This window comes from Chelonia mydas, chromosome 3 (genome assembly GCF_015237465.2).
Source record: "Chelonia mydas isolate rCheMyd1 chromosome 3, rCheMyd1.pri.v2, whole genome shotgun sequence".
Taxonomy (NCBI): domain Eukaryota; kingdom Metazoa; phylum Chordata; order Testudines; family Cheloniidae; genus Chelonia; species Chelonia mydas.
The window spans coordinates 128,936,030-128,955,093 of NC_057851.1; positions in this window are offsets into that span (position 1 = coordinate 128,936,030).

A 19,064-nucleotide genomic window follows, 5' to 3' on the forward strand; every position below is an offset into this window, starting at 1 on the left:
TTACCAGTTAGACGCCTACTAATGGACAGGACGTGCGTTAGATAATTGGTTTTGTATTCTCTATTCTTATCAAAACAGCACTGTGCAAATTAACGCTCTAACCTGAATAAAGCAGTGTGTATTAAAATGTGAATAGAGAAATATTACATGAAAAATAAATCACTTCATAAGCGGGTGTAAGCAGAGTCAGGATGAGCTCCCCCTGACATCTGGTGGTGAGGTGTGGCAAGTTGTGGAAAAGAACTTCAGGGGCTGATCTCATTTGCATAGGCACACCCACCCCGCCTAGAATGAGGCCATAACTGCCCAAATGGTCACTTTGGCTGTTGTGGGATCCCCAATGTCTCTGTTATTGGGGCGGGAAGAATAAATTGTTATTACCCTGATTATGGGAACTGTGCTTGGAACTGTACTTAGCCTTTTGTTATGATGGAGGGACTCACCATCAACTAAGTAGCACTCGCTAGGCAAGGGACATGGGTTCCAAAACTCTGTGAATTGAGAGAGGCTTGAGACAGGTATTTGTACCTGGTGGTGTGGGCCCCTTTGTGAGGGCCTGAAAGACCAATTGCACCTCTGTCTCTCTCTACTGTGGAATGTCAGAGCTAATTTTGGGTCTATTAAGAGTTTTGCTACAGATACTGTGCTGAATTCACTTTGGCCTTATGGTGCACCAGCACTAAGGCTCCCACTACTATGAGCTGAAATCACTAAGAGCTGGAATCACTGAGCACTGTGTCAAGTAGTGGGGAGCCAGAAGAACTAGAGTGCAGTGGTGCTGTTCGTGGATAGGCTGGCAGAGTGTTTGTGAGATGGCGAGGTGAGCTGTTCAGAGTGGAGCCGTTCGTGAGACAGCGGAGTGTTCGTGAGACGGCGAGCTGAGCAGAGCTGTTCGTGAGACGGTGGAGTGAAGTGTTCGTGAGACGGCGAGCTGTGCAGAGCAGAGCCGGTCGTGGTGGAGCGGAGCAGAGCAGAGCCCTGTGGGGCAGTCAGCTTCAGGACACGTAAGGTGCCCCTTACCTCTTTCCCCCCACACACAGGCACATTTTAGCCAGACTGGGGAGCAACACTCTGCAGATGAACTTTTGAACTCTGGGGCTGGACTTTTTGAACTTTGGGTGATTTGTGGATTGCTGGACTCAAGAGACGTTTGGGTTCTGGGACTCAAGAACCCAAGGGAAAGGATGTGGCCCAATTTGCTGGGGTGGGTCTTTGCTCATGGTTTGGTTAATGAACACTAGTTTTGGTGTTTCCCCAATTTAATGCTGATGTTGTTTACCTCATGTTATTAAAGATTCTCTGCTACACCGAGACTCTGTGCTTGCGAGAGGGAAAGTATTGCCTCTTTGAGGCGCCCAGGGGGTGTGTAAGATTTTCCCAGGTCACTGGGTGGGGGCTCGAGCCAGTTTTGCATTTGCTTTGATGAGAGGGAACCCCTGTGTACTGAACCTGCCCCTTGCTGCTGTCAACTTGGCCTGGCAGAAGGGTTACACACACAAGCAGGAAGCAGTGGGAATGGATTAATGTAGTTACTATTGTGTGTGTTGCTACATTGAAACAGGGTTCAAAATTATTTGTAACTTTAAGTAGCAGAGGAGAGTAGATGAGGTTTGCCCAAAGGCTCTTTGGGAAGTAGATTATCTTCCCAGAGAATGAAATATGAATTAAATTAATCTACTCTTTTTAGCCAGTGAAGTTTGGTGACTGTACAAATGTGACAATTGCAGTAGCTGGAAGGAAGAAATATGTTGTGATGGGCATAATCAAGTCCAGAATCAAGCCATGACTTATAAGAGACATTAATGTCAGTGTCAACATTTACAACAACGTTCTGCTTTAGTATATCATAGATATTACATTCACTTATTGTCTCTATCACAGGCAAAGGAAATACAGAATTTTAATTTGAAGGCCTATACAAACCAAGGTGGATGGGAAAGAGGCAACATATTAATAATTAGAGGGTTTTTTAGTCGTCATCCTAGTAAAAATTAAGCTACTTGAGCAAGGAGCTAGGGATGACAGCAGGTTTTGGAAATCTCAAAGTGCTTCACAAAATAGAGAGATCCACTATGACAGGTGAGGAAATGGATAGGCGGATAGGATTTGACTTGTCCAATGACACATGATGAGTCACTATGAGAACAGGGGCTCAGGCCAAGATCCTTAGAACCTCCAGATCATTCCAGCATCTAATCCAATGGACCACACCATCTGTTCTTAATAAAAGTTATCTGAAAGAAGTATATTTTCAGGAGCAACTTAAAAGAGCACATAAGAACTGTTTATAGTCCTGTTATTTAAAAAAATACTTTGTCCCTGTATTTAAAAGTAATTAAAAAAAATACCAACAGGCTTTCTATTAACACTGCCTTTGTTGAAACAGGTTATTTAAAAGTGCTCATTTTTCTGGCATTATAGGTAGGCAACGGTGAAAAGTGTTTTGAAGTATTGTTGGGGGTGAGATTTGTGAGAGTTCACTAGTAGGCTAGAACACTCTTTAAACTCTGTTTAAATGTTTTGGCATATTTTGTCTGCACTAGCTGCTGGGAAACCATAACACGTTTAAAGGCTTATTATTGCCTGGGATACCGGTAGTAACAGGTCTACTGGGGGGGAAACCTGACACTTTTTATACGTAGTGATGGAACTAAAACTAGCAACGTCAGCTTAGGAAAATGGCCATTGGCTGCATCTATACTACAAAAATTGGCGCCTATTGTGGAATAGGGGCATCTTGTGGATACTGTATGCATCTAGCAGGAAGTGCAGCAGCAACAGGAAGTAGGTTAGTAGGAAATAGGGAGATAGACAGGAGTTCTATGAATAAGACACCTTGACCCCATGATGATGTTTGTAATTGTTCACTAGAAGCATTTTCCTGAAACCTGAATTTCCCTGCTTTCTTGAGAATACCACACACATATAGTGCTCTGCTGGTGTAGCTCCACCAGCAGTAGCAACAGTGGGGACTGTGGTGTACAGTTGGAGGAGAATTAGATAACATACCCAAGTCCTTTTTACATCAGAACTTCCGCTAATGTGAACCAGAGCAGTTATAATGGTGAATTATGTGTCCTAATTTTTCCAGCGTAGACAAAGTCAATGAGTTTACTCAACAAAGAAGTTTGCACAAGGAGTGCAAACCCGGTATGAAGGTATCCTGCTCCACTTCTGGTTCTCCCAGACTCTCACAAGAGCCACTCTTCAGGCTTTCTGTGGGCCTCCAAGAGTGGAGACAGAGGGTTATTCTGAGGTGAGGCTGGTGTGTGTTAGCTCAAACACACCCTAACTTGTCCATGGCATCACACAATAAATACCAGACTATTGCTGCCAGAAACCAGAGTAATCTGGAATCTGTAGCTGCCTAACTAGAATAAAGACTCAATAATGCTGCATTAACATCATTAATGTGCATCAGTTTTCTAGCCAAAACCAAAGAGTGCCAGAAGTTGGTTTGAGTGATGAGTCCAATTTTGAACGCCTCCGTTACAAAAAATAAATAGGAGATGAGAAATATCCAAATAAGGGCAAAATGGATGGCCAAAGGTGAGAAGTGACCAAATCAAAGACAGTTAAGACAAAGGAAAAAGTGTTTCTTTACCCAACACCATCAGTTGTAGAATTCACTGCCACAGGGTGCGTAGTCAGATAATGCAACAAGATTATTAGGAGGACTGGATAATTTTGTGGTCATCATTTACAGTGGCAATTATGCAAGCTAAGACTATGTTAAAAGCATAATGAAAGCTCTTGCTTCAAAACATAATTTGATTGGCTGTTGGGGGATGTTGGGGATAACTCCCATGTTATAGCATCGTATGACTGGCCAAGAAGAGTAATATCTTGCTGTCCTTGCTGTTTCCTCTACTGTGGCCACAGAAGGCTTGAAATGTAGTTGAGCCACTGCCATTGCATTGTATGGTTTGAGGGCAGGCTGTTGGAAGACCATACACAAAAACTCACCTGCGCTACCTTGTGGTCTACTCCACAGAACTGTACTGTGTGAGAGAGGATTGTGAAGGAATTGGGGTGGGCATCGATGGCACAGATCCACTGGATACAACCCCTGTGTAGGAGGGACACAGTGCACAGTTCACAAGTCGTAAAAGTGGCCATTGACTGGATGTGTTGGTGCCAGTGCCTTAGCACTGTTAGTTGCTGGTAAGGGGAACGTTCCATTTTTTTCCCCTTCCATAACCCTTTACATCGGGGTTTAAAGTTTCTCTACACCAATAACCCTTTTGGGGAGAGAAGTTCACCCTTCTCTGAAGAATAAGGTACTGGTCCCTGAAGCCAGGAGTCAAGACTAGATGCTTTTTGTGTATGAATTGATATGGTAACGCCTATGTTTCTAAACATTTCTCAAGCTTTCAGCACACTGAGATAAAGATGGTTTCCTGGGAGTAAAGAGGAGTGTGTGAAAGACACACAAGATTATCATCGGTTTAGGACTGAATTATTTTCACAAACTGAATCTTTTTAAATATGGTTTGATTTGTTTTGTGTCCACTAGATGTCACCAGTGTATGGCATTCTTGCCAAAGGAACATTGTGGTGTTGCATACATATCAATTTGGAGCCTTATTAAAATGATTCTTTTATAGAAGAATGGACAATGAATGGAGGGAAGCAAAGTGAGGCAGGGAGATGTTTAGGGGAAGAAGTGATTGTCTGGAGATACAATGTGAACATTTTGCTCCAGCCAGACTCAGTCACCTGCTGTGTAAATTCTGGCCTTTTTCCAAAATTATTGCCATAAGATATTCCCATAGTAATGTGTGCAACAACACTTCCGAGAATTCCAAACTACCTCTGAGGCCTGGTCTACACTACAAATTTATGTCAGATTTAGTAGTGTTAAATCGAATTAACCCTGCACCTGTCCACACAATGAAGCCATTTTTTCAACATAAAGGGCTCTTAAAACCAATTTATGTACTCCTCCCCAACGTGGGGATTGGCGCTGAAATCAACATTGCCATTTTGAATTAGGGTTAGTGTGGATGCAATTTGAAGGTATTGACCTCCAGCAGCTATCCCACAGTGCACCATTGTGACCACTCTGGACAGCACTCTGAACTCGGATGCACTGGCCAGGTATACAGGAAAAGCCCCGGGAACTTTTGAATCTCATTTCCTGTTTGGCCAGGTGAGCTCATCAGCACAGGTGACAATGCAGTCCCAGAATCGAAAAAGAGCTCCAGCATGGACCGAACGGGAGGTACTGGGTCAGATCGCTGTATCGGGAGAGGAATCTCTGCTATCAGAACTACATTCCAAAAGACGAAATGCCAAAACATTTAAAAAAATCTCCAAGGCCATAAGGGAAGAAGCTGTAGCAGGGATGCAACACAGTGCTGCATGAAACTTAAGGAGCTCAGACAAGCGTACCAGAAAACCAAAGAATCAAACAGACGCTCCTGGACAGAGCCCCAGACGTGCCGCTTCTACGCTGAGCTGCATGCAATTCTAGGGGGGGCCGCCACCACTACCCCACCCCTGTCTGTGAACTCCGATGATGGGGTACTCTTTGCCATGCCTGAGGATTTTGCGGATGGGGAAGATGAGGAAGAGGAGGATGAACTTGAGGAGAGCACACAGCACACCATTCTCCCCGACAGCCAGGATCTTTTTATCACCCTGACTGAAATACCCTCCCAACCCAACGAAGCCGGAGAAGGGACCTCTGGTGAGTGTACCTTTTTAAAATATAATACATGTTATGAAAGCAAGCATTTTTTAAGGATTAAGTAGCCCCGAGGACTTGAGATGCATTCATGGCCAGTACAGCTACTGGAAAAGTCTGTTAACATGTCTGGGGATGGAACGGAAATCCTCCAGGGACATCTCCATGAAGCTCTCCTGGAGGTACTCTAAAAGCCTTTGCAGATGGTTTCTGGGGAGAGCAGCCTTATTCCGTCCTCCATGGTAGGACACTTTACCATGCCATGCTAGTAGCAAGTAATCTGGTATCATTTCATGACAAAGCCTGACAGCGTATGGTCCCAGTGTCTGCTGGCATTCAAGCAACATCCGTTCTTTATCTCTCTGTGTTATCCTCAGGAGAGTGATATCGTTCATGGTAACCTGGTTGAAATAGGGGAATTTAATTAAGGGGACATTCAGAGGTGGCCGTTCCTACTGGGCTGTTTGCCTGTGGCTGAAAAGAAATCCTCCCCACAGTTAGCCATGTGGTTGTAGGGGGGTGGCATTGGCTCTGAGCTGTTCGCATTTGGCTAGCAGGGATCCTCCCTGATACCAGCCAGGCGGTGGGGGGAGGGGTAAAGCGATCATCCCAGAGAATTGGAATGGGGGGGGGGGGGTAGTTTGGTTTCTGCTGCTGCACATTAACAGGAAAACCACAGCACTAAATGGCCAAATCAACATTCTTTGCTTGGTATGGGAGAGGAGGGCACTGCTGTTATGAAGGTTGCAGAAGCCAAAAGGCTACGGCTTACCATGGCCACCTACAAGCTGAATTTTGTTGCCCGGCACTCAATATAAGATGCAAAATGCGACCTTGTACCAAAATCACTATGTGCTATGTAATATGAATAGTGTTGTTCACTGTGAAAGAGTATAGCCATTGTTCTGTAAAATATATCTTTTATGTATCTCTTAAAATACTTCACTCCCTTTTTTTCCTCCAGTAGCTGCAAATGTTTCAAGCCTCCCTCCCTCCGTCCCAAAGGCTATCTCAGATAAGGCGACAAAAAAAAAAGCACGCACGATGAAATGTTCTCTGAGCTCATGCTGTCGTCCGGCACTGACAGCTGAGCAGAATGTGTGGAGGGACACAGTAGCAGAGGAAAGTGGCTGATGAACGTGAGGAGAGGTGGTGGCGGGAAGATCAGAGGAGGCAGGATGCAACGCTTGGGCTACTGCGGGATCAAACGGACATGCTCCGGCGTCTGGTGGAGGTTCATGAACGGCAGCAGGATCACAGACTGCCAGTGCAGCCCCTGTTTAACCGCCCTGCCTCCTCCCCAAGTTCCATAGCCTCCCTACCCAGACACCCAAGAACGCGGGGGGAGAGGGAGGGGATGCTCCGGGCACCCAACCACTCCACCCCAGTGGACAGCCCAAGCCACAGAAGGCTGTCATTCAAGAAGTTTTAAAGTGGCCTTTTCCTTCATTCCTATCCTCCTCCCACACCCCACCTGGGCTACCTTGTGAGTTATCTCCCTATTTTTATAATTAATTAATAAAGAATACATGTTTTTTAAACGATAGTGACTTTATTTCCTTTGAAAGCAAGCTGTGATCGAAGGGGGGAGGGCGGGTGGCTTACAGGGAATTTAGAGGAAACCAAGGGGGCGGGTTTTCATCAAGGAGAAACAAACAAAAGTGTCACACGGTACCCTGGCCAGTCATGAAACTGGTTTTCAAAGCTCTGATATGCAGCGCTTCCTGCTGTGCTCTTCTAACAGCCCTGGTTGTCCAGCTGTGCGTATTCAGCAGCCAAGCGATTTGCATCAACCTCCCACCCTGCCATAAACATCTCCCCCTTACTCTCACAGAGATTGTGGAGCACACAGTAAGCAGCAATAACAATGGGAATATTGGTTTGGCTGAGATCTGAGCGAGTCAGTAAACTGCGCCAGCAACCCTTTAAGTGTCCAAATGCACATTCTACCACCATTCTGCACTTGCTCAGCCTACAGTTGAACAGCTCCTTACTACTGTTCAGAGTGCCTTCATGAGCCAGGGCATTAAGGGGTAGGCTGGGTTCCCAAGGATAACTATAGGCATTTCAACATCCCCAACAGTTATTTTCTGGTCTGGGAAGTAAATCCCTTCCTGCAGCCATTTAAACAGACCAGAATTCCTGAAGACACGAGCGTCATGAACCTTTCCTGGCCATCCCACGTTGATGTTGGTGAAACGTCCCTTGTGATCCACCAGTGCTTGCAGCACCATTGAAAAGTACCCCTTGCAGTTTATGTACTGGCTGCCCTGGTGGTCCGGTCCCAAGATAGGGATATGCATTCTGTCTATAGCCCCACCACAGTTAGGGAATCCCATTGCAGCAAAGCCATCTAGTATGACCTGCACGTTTCCCAGAGTCACTACCTTTGATAGCAGCAGCTCAATGATTGTGTTGGCTACTTGCATCACAGCAACCCCCACAGTAGATTTGCCCACTCAAAATTGATTACCGACTGACTGGTAGCTGTCTGGCGTTGCAAGCTTCCACAGGGCTACTGCCACTCGCTTCTCAACTTTGGGGGCTGCTCTCATCTTGGTATTCTTGTGCTTCAGGGCAGGGGAAAGCAGGTCACAAAGTTCTGTGAAAGTGCCCTTACGCATGAGAAAGTTTCGGAGCCACTGGGAATCATCCCAGACCCGCAACACTATGTGGTCCCACCAATCTGTGCTTGTTTCCCAGGCTCAGAATCGGTGTTCCATGGCATGAGCCTGCCCCAGTAACACCATGATCTCCAAATTGCCAGGGACCGTGGTTTGAGAGAAATCTGTGTTCATGACCTCATCACCGCGCTGCCGTCGCCTCCTTGCCTGGTTTTTCAGGAGTTGGTTCTGCATAAACTGCATGATAATGCGTGAGGTGTTTACAATGGTCATAACTGCTGCGGTAAGCTGAACGGGCTCCATGCTATGGCATCTGCTCGGGCAATCCAGGGAAAAGGGCGCGAAATGATTTTCTGCTGTTGCTTTCACAGAGGGAGGCAGGGTTGACTGACGGCATCTACCCATAACCACCCGTGACAAATTTTTGGCCCCATGAGGCATTGGGAACTCAGCCCAGAGTTCCAATGGGCAGTGGGGACTTGCGGGAACTGTGGGATAGCTACCCACAGTGCACCGATCGGAATGTCGACGCTTGCCACGGTACTGTGGACGCACACCGCCGAATTAATGTGCTTAGTGTGGACGCATGCACTCGACTATATACAATCTGTTCCCAAAAATTGACTTCTGTAAAATTGGAGTACTTTCGTAGTGTAGACGTTGCCTGAGAGACGCACCTGGGCTCCATTGGATCGTATGCAGCACCTGTATACAGGGCACTCGTAGTAGAGCTGACTGGAGCATGATAGTTCCATTTCATGGCAACTTAGGAGGTTTCAAAATTTATTTTTGTTCCTCAGTGGAAATGTTTTCACAAAAACTGAATTCTGTCAGCAGACATGGGAATTTTACATTCTGTAGGCTGGTGGTTAGGGTGCTGGTCTGGTGCTGTGAGAAACCCAGGTTCAAGTTCCTACTCAGCCTTTTTCGGAGCAGAGCTTTTCATCCGAAGAGGTTAAAATCAGGTAAATTTGGACTTGAATTTGGGTCTCCCACATCCCTGGCTATTATCATAACCCCCCCACCCCTCTGTATAGTCTCGGGTGACCAGATGTCCCAATTTTATAGGGACAGACCTGATATTTAGGGCTTTTTCTTATATAGGCACCTATTACTTCCCTCCAACCCCTTGTCCCAATTTTTCACACTTGCTATCTGGTCACCCTAATAGTCTGTCTCTTGCTCCACCCTAAAACCTTCCCCACGAAAGTTTAGTGGAAAATGCTGTGTCCCTGAAAAATGTTTTGGCTTCTAAACAGCATATTTTGCTGACATTTCATGTCAGCAAAAGTGCTCGGACGTGCTCTAACTCATACCCTACTCCACTGCTATTTTGATCAGTTTTATCTATTGACTTGGGAGTGATGCTGGCTGGCTGTGAAGGAAATTATGTCCCCTTTTTGTTGTGAAGGACAGGTAGGACAGGAAACGGGAAACTACTGTTTCCCTTCTCTCACCCTTTGTCTGCCTGGCCTATTTACATTGTAAACTCTATAGAGCAGGGACAGTCTCTTAACATGTGTTTATAGTGTGCAAAGCACAATGGGGCCCTGATCTGACTTGAGACTTCAAGGGAATAATACAAATAATTAATGTGGGCAGCAATGTAAGATTGCACAAAGGCCCCTAATTCTGCAGGTATCCAGATCTTGTTAATGTACATTAACTTTCCTTGACCACAGAGTAGTTAGAGTTCTAAAGCAATTCACTGTCAATATTAAAAGTAATCCTTGCACCTTTTAGGGTAACCTATGATGTACAAAATACATATTAATCTGATGTACGTGTCAAAACATTTGTTTAATAGGTGACCATTATCACACAATAGAGAGAGTGAACTTCCAATATATAACCAAATAAATAAGATAAGGAATTTAAAAAGAAATGTGGCTTTTCCACAATGGGTTGGCTACAAAATATAGAACTTTTTGTTAAAATAGAATACTTTTTTCAAATGTTAATTAAAATTTTATCAGCAGCTATCTTTACTTTGAAAGAGTTTGAGCAATGAGATTACTCAAGGGGGGATGAATAAAAGAAACTAATTTTGACATGCATCCGATGAAGTGGGTATTCACCCACGAAAGCTTATGCTCCAATCCGTCTGTTAATCTATAAGGTGCTACAGGACTCTTTGCCGCTTTTACAGATCCAAACTAACACGGCTACCCCTCTGATATATAATTTTGAACTATTTTATGCTCTCCATAAATGTCCTGTTTTCCTCATTGTCTCATATGAATACCTTTTGCAAAGTATAGTGAAAACTATAGAAGCTTGGTTTTCATGGGCACCTCTCAGTAGCATTAGATGGCATTGCAGAGCTTTAGTAACCCCAAAGAGTTTTGCTTTGAGTTACTAAAAATGCAATCTTTCTGTAATGGTTCAAGATAGATAGCATAACACATTTATATGGTTATGTTAACATGCTGGTTTGGATTTTAGTTCTTCAGCTCTGTTTAGAAGTTTATTATGAAGTAGCTACAGCTGTTCCATAGTTAAGGTTGTCTCATTTTTCATTATAAGCCTAATTTTTGCTTTCTCCCTTCACATCCTATCCTGCCCCCACAAAAATCCCCAACCAAAGTCCTTTCAGTATCCAATTTAGAATGTTTGGCCTGTGGCCAATGCACAATTTATTCTGACAAAATCTGTCGTTATTCAGACAAACTGTTGTTTAGATCTGGGATATAGAAAAAATCAGTTAATCATATTTTCAATATTCTTCGAGCACATCTTTGCCTGGCTATGGTCTGACTTGTTTAAGAACCTCCAAAGACGTTTCAAAGATCTTAGTGAACTCTAATACACAGGTCCCCATTTGAGATGATCTATGTAAAATCAGTCTAATATCATAGGGTAATATAAAAGGGCTGTTGGTGATTGTGGGAATGTAATGCACTGAGTCAGTAGAGTTAGACAAGGAAGCAATGATCCACGCTCCACTCAGACTCTTGTCACTAAACAATTCCTAATATTAAAAAAAAAAGTCTAAGGAAATTCCAACACAAACTTTATTAAGCCTGGTGCATAGGTTCAGAGTACATGCAAGTATGTATATCAGCAAAGGTATGGGATGCATCTAAGAGACCATTCCCAGTCCTGAAAGAGAATCCTAATGCAGAGGCCACTATGCCCGCATGGAGCCCTTTTGATCTCCATAGGTATCCATGTGGCACAAGTAATTGCCCACTTGGAGCTCTCCCTAATGACATTTAATATGTGTATGTGATAAAGAAATATAAACGCATGGGCTAGTTTCTAAATGATCTGAAAGGATAAGAAGATAAAACAAACAAACCAGGTCGACCTCATGTTAAAAACTTCCATGTTATTACCTTAACATTGTTACTATTTCTTTGATGGGATGTGCTTGTGCCCCCTTTTATTCACAAGAGGCCAGTTACTTACAGATATGGGAGATGATGACTCTGTGGTGCTAGAAGGGAACAGACACAATATACTCAGGATGCAGAACATGCCTTCATAAGAGTAGCTCCTCAAATCCATGAACAAGAGCTCACAGAAATATCTACCCAAAAAAATTAATGTGGCTCAAAAAAAGGGAAAGGATTCCACGTGATCTAGCTCTGAAGCGTCAATGTCTTATTCAAAATGAAGAGTAAAAGTTAGCTACTTCTAATAGGAGGAGTGTATCTTTGAAAAGTAGGTTGAGAAAGATAAATCAATATTTCAGACAATTCAGGTTTGATTAATTTTGGAATGATTATTTCATCATAGAAGGCAATCAGGTTGGTCAGGCATGACTTGCCCTTGGTGAATCCATGTTGACTATTCTGGTCACCTTCCTCTCCTCCAAGTGTTTCAAAATGGATTCCCTGAGGACCTGCTCCATGACTTTTCCAGGGACTGAGGTGAGGCTGACTGGTCTATAGTTCCCTGGATTCTCCTTCTTCCTTTTTTAAAAGATGGGCACTATATTTGCCTTCTTCCAGTCATCCAGGACCTCCCCCGATCAACACGAGTTTTCAAAGCTAATGGGCAATGGCTCTGCAATCACATCAGGCTATATAATCACACCATATGTTCAGTGGAAGTCCCATCCTTCCCAATAAGTAGACTAGACCAGTGGTGGGCAACCTGTAGCCCGTCAGGGTAATCTGCTAGCAGGCTGCAAGACAGTTTGTTTACATTGACCACCCGTAGGCACGGCCGCCCACAGCTCCCAGTGGCCGCAGTTCGCCGTTTCCAGCCAATGGGAGCTGCAGGAAGCAGCAGCCAGCACATCCCTGCAGCCCATGCTGCTTCCCGCAGCTCCCATTGGCTGGGAACGGTGAACTGCGGCCACTGGGAGCTGCAGGCAGCCATGCCTGAGGCCAGCCAATGTAAACAAACTGTCTTGCGGCCCACCAGCAGATTACCCTGATGGGTCGCAGGTTGCCCACCAGTAGCCTAGACCCATATCTCCTGGGTGAGAAACTTCCCCACCCCTATCCCTATGCCACTAGCTCTCCCCTAGTTTCTGATCTCACTGTACTAATGCCTGGCTTCCCCTTCCCTTTCCCTTTCCCTGGCCAGAAAATACCCCTCAAACCCTAGTGCCCCACTCATATTCTCCAATTTAAAACTACCTCTGTCAAGAAGAGTCCAAGTAACATCAAAAATAACTAGGTCTGAACTATTTAGGGCATACTCCTTTAACTCCAACTCATGTGAGTAGTACTGAAGTGAGGTGAGTATTGAAGTAAGTCAGGACTACCTGCATGAATAAGGGTTCTAGAATCTGCCCCTTGATATGAACACAGACACACTAAGTCTGATTCTACAGTCCCTCCTCAGGCAAAATCCCCCGTCGACCTTAGAAAAGTAGTTTTTCCTGAACCAGGACTTTAAATTACCTGTGCATCTGAGGCCAGTTGGGGTAATGGGTCTACATGTGCTAAGATCTTTAGGGTGGGGCTTGTGTCTTAATATGGTATGTCTGAACTACAAAATTAAGTAGACTTAAGTTAGGTCGACCTACAGCCACCTGAGTAATTAAATCTGCTCTTTGTGTCCGCACTACGCTCCTTCTGTCGGCGGTGCGAGTTCTCACCAGGAGTGCTTTGCACTGACTTATGTGGGGCATTGTGGGGCACTGCCAGCAGGATCCTGCTGCCAGCCCAGGGGCGGAAGGACTCACAGCTCAGGCTGTGAATGGCAGCAACAGTCAGTGTAAGCAATGCAGTGTCTACACTGACACAGCGTTGACCTAACTACATCAACCTCAGCGCTACGCCTCTCACGGAGGAGGAGTTATTAGACTGTTGTAGCAGGTGAGTTAAATTGGCAGGTGAGTTAAATTGGAGGAACATTGTAGTGTGGACGCTTACACAGTTAGGTTGATGTAAGCTACCTTACATTGACCTAACTCTGTAGTGTAGACCAGGCCTTAGAGTCTAACAGAATGGAGCCTTGATCCCAACTGGGATCCTTTAGAAGCTATTGCAATATAAATATTGAATTATAAGTACACTAATGAGCATAAAAATGCAAAATTTCATTTGAAATTAGAGATCAACCAGGCTTCTGTATTCAGCATGTAGATCACACAGTCACTGCAGCTCTGCCATTCCTGTCTGAGGAAAGAGGAAAAAAATGAATATTCACAACTTGTTTTTGCTCATCTGAGACTGTCACGGGCCGTGTCATTCTCTTTTTCTCTGTCTTGTTCTTTGAACTGTTAAGGGAAGGGTGGAGGAAAAGGAGACAATTAAAATGTGTTCTCTCTTACCTGATTCATTTTGGGACTTTTATCTCAGTTCTGTTTAGGATTTTGCCCTAAGTGTGTGTGTGTGTTTGGGGACAAATAATCTGAAATGTGCTTACTGAGTGAGATTCACTGGCTGTAGAGAAGTAACTAACCTTTCTCTTCTCCTTACTTTGGTGGTTACTAAAAATTGACTTTGAAAAAATTTTCACACACATCTGGCAGTAGCAACCACTCAACAATCATCATCACACTCACCTGGCCTCATTAGGCTGTCAATACAAAAAATCCTCTGAGGCATTTACCATTGTATTTTTGGCCATTTCTCCCTAAAGTGCTTTCCCTCCGCATAGTTCACTGGGAATTTGAAAGTGCAAAAATCTAAAATAAAAACAAAACAAAACAAAAAAATTGCTGCTCGGTCTCTGATTTCCTCATTGTGTCATTCTTTGTTTGGGCTTGCTGATAGTCAGCCACAAGTGAACAACACTGCTCAAGAGGACATGTTATTGTTAACAATTCTACTGTATTTATCAAAACTCTAATTTGTTTCAATGTTAGCACTGTATTAAGGAATGTTCACCTTTAGCACAGTGTTCGAAAACCTACAGGCCCTTTCTTCTTTCCTTTTATAAATAAAAGCCGTGGTGCTAACTAAAAGGGAAAGTAATAGATGCCTGCAGTTAGAACGATTGCTGTAGGACGCCTTTTCAACACGCATCAAACCACGCCACAAAGCACCGCACTAGGGATAAACATGGGAAGAGGCTTTTCACGTCAAATTTTCCACACTTCAACTCTAGCATGCCTGGGAATACAAAGAGAACAGCCTTTATGGTTTCCTAATAGGAGCTGTTGAGAAAGCTATCTAGTTTCCTGGTTTTCTGTATGTGCACAAAAACTTCAGTTTAGGGCTTGGGAAATAAATACAATTTGTGAACCATATTGTGTAAAGAAAGGGCATTAGCTGCTCAGAATATCAGAAAAATCTGGGATTTAGCTCTGGTTGCATGTGCTGCCTTTGGAAAGTCACTTAACCTTGTGACTCCATATTCCAGTTTTTACAGAGGGGGAAGGTAGTTACCTACTTACCTGACAAGGAGGTTGAAATGGCTCACTTATGTCTGTAAAGTACTTTGAGATTTTTGAATGGAAGGTACCATGTACATTTAAATTATGACTAGAGTTGAGATGGTGTAATCTGGAAGAAAGATAATACTCTATAACAATGTTAGAAATGGGTGAAAGGTCATCATTGTAAGGTGAGTAGAGGGTGTGGGTTTTTTTTAAAATCTGCTTAATCAATCGCTACTCTCAAAATATTTTAGAATTTATACTGTTTATTTTCCTCACAAATGTGCTGTTTGCATCATGATGAAATTCTGGCAGGTGTAGAACTTACACACACACAGAACAAACAACAGGCTTGAACATCCACTCTAGTTGCAGGAACAGAGGTGTATCTAGCCAGGCAGAACTCTCATGACTGCACAGAAAGCAGGAGGTACACTCTGTAACAGCATTTCCCCCTTCCTGGGACCCTAGGAAAGCTCTTCCTTGGTTGCTTAATAGGGTCATCATTCTCCTGGGTTTTGGGGGTGCAGATTGAAGCAGGGGCTTAAAGAAGAGCTGTGCTGCTGGGGAGATGTGGACCAGTGCAGCAGAATCTACGTGTGGCTAACCATGCAAAGAAGGCTTCTGTCTTTGAAGATCTGAGAGTGCCCTTGGTCCTCTGATACTGTGGGAATGGGAAGCGTTCTCCACTGCCCACTCCATTGTTCTTCCACGAGAACCTTCTACTAGAGTGAACTAACTCCTGAAAATTCCATAAAGTGAACTCTGGAGTATTCAGTTTCCTTCTGCTCTGTTCTCATGGGTTTCTCCAGGGCAAAGGGCCGTGTAGTCCATAGCTGTTGCTGAATGTACTTCTTTATCTACTTGCTTCAACACCGTGACACAGAATATCACCTCTGCATTACAATGGATAACGTATGACATCACAAATCAAATCAAAGGGATGCTTTTATAGTTAGGCAAAGGACTCTGTAGAACAATTTCTAATGGTAAACTTACACATTTTTTGCTGTGTTCTCAATCATAAGAGTGACGCAAAACCCCAGTTCAAATCTTCTTGGGCAATTATATGGAAATCTGCTTCATTCAATCTACCACCCTGGAACCTTAGTCACGGACCAGCAGCCAATTTGCACTCTAAGCTGATTAAGGATTTTGAAGGTTTTTCTTTAGGCAGTGATACTGCCAGTCACCATAGAAATACAACACATCTAAGCCTATTAAAAACTAAGTGTACTGTTAAGAAGAAAAACATAGAGCACTCAACATGACATCCGTTACTTTTCCTGTTGCTAAGTATGAGTAATAAGATCATAGTTACACTTATGTAAGCAATTACTGTGCGGTGCTATCAATGCTCGCCACGCTTCTGCAGACTGCCTTGCAAAACAAGGTAGAACATGTGAACCAGGAAGTCCTGGAAAATTAGGAATGTTCATGTACTTTTATATATGATTTCCATGTGATAAACTGGTGGGGCATGTGATAAGTGTACCAGTATTCTCCTAGACTCCTTGTTGTTTCTGAATTCATCAATAGCCACAGCTGGGAGAAATCTCCTTTTCCATCAATGGCTGGCAGGAAACTGCACCTGCTCTTGTTGGAGTTGGACTTCACCACAGTGTAGCATCTATTCATGACTTCCAGGTTTGATTATTGTAATTCTCTGTATCTAGGCATGAAAATGATGGCCTTAAAGGATGTACTGGCCTGTAGTTACGGAATTGGTCTAGGACTCTGAAGCCCTAACTCTTCAATTCTCTGCTTTTCCTCAGACTTCCTGTGTGACCTTGGGCTAGTGACTTAATCTCCCCAATTCTGTATCTGCAAAACAGGGAAATTATTTATTTGTTTTATGATGGTAGCACCTCAGAGCGCTGCTCATGGTCTAGGACCCTATGGTGCTAGGCCAGGGGTGGGCAAACTACGGCCTGCAGGCCAGATCTGGCCCCTCAGGGCTTTGGATCCGGCCCACGGGATTGCCACCCCCATGGCACCGTGGGCCTCGCTCCGCTCTCAGAAGCGGCCGGCACCACGTCCCTGTCCCTGTGCCCTCGCCTCCAGGCACTGCCCCCTGCAGCTCCCATTGGCCGGGAACGGGGAACCACACCCCAACCCTCTGCCCTGAGTCCCCTGCCACACCCCACACCCCTCCTGAACCCCAACCCCTTTTCCTGAGCCCCCCCATACATCCCTGTCATAAATATAAAGGGAAGGGTAAACATCTTTTAAAATCCCTCCTGGACAGAGGAAAAACCCTTTCACCTGTAAAGGGTTAAGAAGCTAGGATAACCTCACTGGCACCTGACCAAAATGACCAATGAGGAGACAAGATACTTTCAAAAGCTGGGGCGAGGGAGAAACAAAGTCTCTCTCTCTCTGTCTGTGTGATACTTTCGCCGGGGACAGAACAGGAATGGAGTCTTAGAATTTAGTAAGTAATCTAGCTAGATATGCGTTAGATTCTGATTCCTTTAAATGGCTGAGAAAATAAGCTGTGCTTAATGGAATGTAGATTCCTTTTTTTGTGTCTTTTTGTAACGTAAGGTTTTGCCTAGAGGGATTCTCTATGTTTTGAATCTAATTACCCTGTAAGGTATTTACCATCCTGATTTTACAGAGGTGATTCTTTTTACTTTTTCTTCTATCAAAATTCTTCTTTTAAGAACCTGATTGCTTTTTCATTGTCTTAAGATCCAAGGGTTTAGGTCTGTGTTCACCTATGCAAATTGGTGAGGATTTTTATCAAGCCTTCCCCAGGAAAGGGGGTGTAAGGGTTGGGAGGATTTTGGGGGGAAAGACGTTTCCAAATGGGCTCTTTCCCAATTATATACTTGTTAGACATTTGGTGGTGGCAGTGATAAAGTCCAAGGGCAAAAGGTAAAATAGTTTGTACCTTGGGGAAGTTTTAACCTAAGCTGGTAAAAGTAAGCTTAGGAGGTTTTCATGCAGGTCCCCACATCTGTACCCTAGAGTTCAGAGTGGGGAAGGAACCTTGACAACCCCACACTCCCTCCTGCACCTCAACCCCCTGGCCCGGCCCTGCATGCAGTTTTCCCACCCAGATGTGGCCCTTGGGCCAAAAAGTTTGCCCACCCCTGACCTATAACGTGACTCCAATGTGGGCTGTTGAATTCCAAAGACCTGCTCCCACTGTGCTCCATAGCAAAAGTCCCATAATCTTCCCTAACGGCTGGATCTGATCCCAGAAGCCCCCCACTTGTGGCTTTTTTAAATCTCAGAGACGCTGTTGACTTTTTTTCTCTCTCTCTCTCTCTCCCTTCTGACAGGAGCTTCTCATGACAGGAGTTGCTTCAAAAAGCTGTTTCAGGTTCAATAGCGGATGCATTGCATTTCTTCTGTAGCCAGTGGCCTAATGAGTTAACTTCTTACTGTGTATATCTCATAGTCAGGACATTTTAATATATTCCCAGTTCAGTAACCAAGAACGCTTTCATGAACATGACCATGACCAGGGTAAGTTTGTCCTGGCTGATTAAGTTGCACAGTTGTTTCACAGAAGGCAAAAAGAGAAAGATAGGAAGGAGGAATAAAGTGGGGAAGGAAAATGGCCTACCTGCAAGGGAGTAATAACAGCATGCTTACTCTTGTATCTTAAGAGTTTTTGAAGATGTAGAAATGGAGATGGGGATGTTGCCCGTTTCCCTCTCCATCTGGCTGGTCAAACATTTTTCAGGAGCCAGGAAAAGATGCCCAATTGTATAACAAATCACCAAGGGGTTACTTCATGTTCATTGCCTTGCCTAAACTCACCACCCCACACACACACTGCCACAGCCTCCAAAAAAGCAGTTTTCTCTCTCTCGTTTGTTTATTTTTATATATATATATATATATATATATATATATATATATATATATATATTTCTATGAAACATACACACATACACTGCCTTTCACCTTTAAAAGCCTTTTAGTTGGTTGCTATTTTCTGTAATGTCCCCAG